Here is a 3,218-nt window from a genome sequence, read left to right as displayed (position 1 = left end):
TCTCTCTCTCTCTCTCTCTCTCTCTCTCTCTCTCTCTCTCTCTCTCTCTCTCTCTCTCTCTGCCCCCTCTCTCTTTTCTGCGGTCAGCTCAGCTTTAGCGGACGCCCCGTCTCCGCGCCCTGCATCCACGCACCCTCACACTCCCTCATCAGCTCACCTTACCGCCTACCCTGCACGCCAAATCCCACTCTACCCCGCGTTCTCCGCACGCAGCGCGGCGTCGCCGGCCAGGGTTTAGCGGGGATGCTGAGGAGATGAAAACTGCGGCCGGGGCGGCGGCAGTGTTCATTAGGCGAGCGGGAGTGCAGCAGCCGCATCCGCGCAGACGAGAGAGCGAGAGACGACTATCGCGTGGAGGAGTTGGCATGGATACGCGGCCGTGAACGATTAGAACTCTCGAGCTGTGTCATCTCTGTACATATACGTAATATAATTCGTGTGGCGCTTCTCTCCGTCTGTCTGTCGCGCGCGCTCTCTCTCTATCTCTGTGCGTGTGTTCATTCAGCAGTATGCGCGCTATCGCAGTGTCTGGGATAGCGCTGGGCCTACTGATCTGTGCAATAACAGAGGCCCGTCCCCCACAGGATGACGACGACGACGATACCCAGGGTAAGATATCATAGCAAGAACTCAGCGTAAGAGAGTATTGTAGTATCGTATAGTATAGTATAGTAGAGTAGAGTAAAGTAAAATATAGTAGCGTACAGTAGAGGATTATATTAATAAATTGGCGTAGAAGAGCAAATTACTTTTATAATAGGATAGAGGATGAGGATGAGGATGAGGATGAGGATGAGGATGAGAGTGAGGGTGAGGAGAAGGGAGAAAGATAGAGCACGCGAAAAGGAGGAAGCGAGAAAAGGAAACGAGAGGGCCGGAATTATGATGCCTGAGAATGAGAGGAAATGAAATGAGATGATATGACATGGCATGGCATGACATGAAATCACATGACATGAAACGGCGTGATATGACATGAAACGATGTACTTTTATAATATAACATGATAAAATGTGCTACGATGCGAGGATGCGACTTTGCCCGCTACAGACGAAGAGTCAGATGAAATGAGGTGAGATGATGAAATAAAAGGATTATCGGCTCAAGATAATGACTTGCGGAATTAGATAAAATTGCGTCACGGTCGTTGTTTTACTAATGACAGCGCTTACGTTACGGCGGGACAAGATCACACGCGACAGAGACGAATACAAATCGTCAGTATGTCAATACGTCAATGTATTGTCTCCCTACCGTCTCAAAGAACCCCCATCCCTCCAAGTCGCAAAAATAAACTTTTAGAGTTAACTAACATTCTAGAATCCTAACATTTCTAGAAACCACGATGCAGTGACCCCCCCCCCCCCTATTTACTTGCTCGCGAGTTTCCGGCACTACTAGCATATCTGGCCACTTCCCTCATGCTTGAATATTTTTATGTAAACTTCTGGCAGTAGTAAATCATCGTGTGTGAGGTTGAGGCACATGGCGTGCCTAGACGGACACCGCTCGAACTCGACCTTAACGACCTTAACTGTCTTCCGCGAGGGCTGAAATCGTCGCGCTACGATCGGCGGAAGACTAACCGTAAACATTTATCTGTTTACTACACGAACTGCCGCGGGGTAGGAAGAGCAGACATCGCCCCGACACGACAGCTTTGATATGAACTTTCTGCTCCTCTTAGAGGGAGAAAGATGGCGCATGCTGCTCGGAAAGCCTCGTGAGTGTGGCAAATCTCTCTCTCTCTCTCTCTCTCTCTCTCTCTCTCTCTCTCTCTCTCTCTCTCTCTCTCTCTCTCTCTCTCTCTTGTGCACATGTGCATCCCTCACTGCGACCTGATTTCATTTCAATTTACATCTGCTGCAAAGTAAGCAAAGTCTGACCGATCCAGCATGTTATCAAGATGCAGAGTAAATAAACCACATTTAGAGTTATAAACTATAATATAATGTGTTCCTGATACTGTTACAATAAAATCATATGTTATATTTATTCATGTGTTATGTTTATGTGTTATGTGTTATGTTTGAAAACATACGGTGAGGAGAGAGAGAAAGGGTTAGCAATGGGCCTTTGGTCACTGTATGTTGGGAGTTTGCTATATTATATCCCTTTCAGTAATCTAACCAGGCATGTACGTGTTACGATGATTTGGTATATGCATCGAGCTAATTTATAGCTTATTTCATCTCAAACATTCTATTCCATTTAAAATGATGCGTGCAATATTCGATTTTCGTATTTTAAATTTAATATATTCTAAATAATTATTTCATAATGCGTTCGATCTGTGTCTGAGCTATATAGATGGCGCAGTGATTCCCACTCCTACAGCCGTTCGATCGGGTAATATTAACTCGTGTCAGTCTAGAACTCGAGCGTTGCCCTACCAAACTGTTTTCGCCGCCGTTTCCCAGACTACGCATCGAACGCCTAAAAATCACCTTGCAACGCGATGCTGGTTAACTGATAGACCATCTGCCTCCATCTTGCATCGCCACCGCGTTCTACGGGACGAATGTTGGATATATATTCATGGAGCGACCGTCCCGTTATAAGCGAACAAACGTTTGCGTCCAAGGTTTTTTACGTGACTTCGAAAATACACGGACGCGGTATATGAATTTATACACTGCACTACGGCGCGGTATATATGCGGTTACGTTATCATGGTTAGATACGCATGCGCGCAAGCGACCGCTAAAAATAATTAGAGCAGCAGCCGTCTGCCTAGAATACATGAGTGAAAATATTGCACCGCATAAAATAGTCTATTCTTCATCGTTTCCCCCGGGAGAAAATCTTCTGCGGCGATGTATGTGAAACGAGAGATATTCGCACGCGTTATTCACTGGCGATTTTATTTTTCAGGTTCGATTGTGTATTTATTCTGCAGATTATAGTCGCGTATCGTCGTCAGCTGACGTCACTGACTGCATTGTCGATTCAGGAGAGGCGGAACAGGGGTTTTTGTTTGTGTGACTAATTCAAGCTCTCTTAGTGTTTCATCTCTCTTAGTTATAGAAGCGCTAGACGTTCAGTTCGTTTGTTTGTCCCGTCCCACGATAGCTGCGACCTGTCGTGTGAGTAAGTGATGACAAAATGGGAAAAAACCGTTGTATGTGCAGCGCACGCACACGCTAACACACACACGCACGCACGCACGCTAGCACGCACGCACGCATGCACACACACGCGCGCACACACGTACACAT

The sequence above is a fragment of the Priapulus caudatus genome, unplaced genomic scaffold, assembly GCF_000485595.1.
Source record: "Priapulus caudatus unplaced genomic scaffold, Priapulus_caudatus-5.0.1 Scaffold926, whole genome shotgun sequence".
NCBI classification, from domain to species: domain Eukaryota; kingdom Metazoa; phylum Priapulida; class Priapulimorpha; order Priapulimorphida; family Priapulidae; genus Priapulus; species Priapulus caudatus.
Note: the sequence above shows the minus strand (reverse complement) of the source record.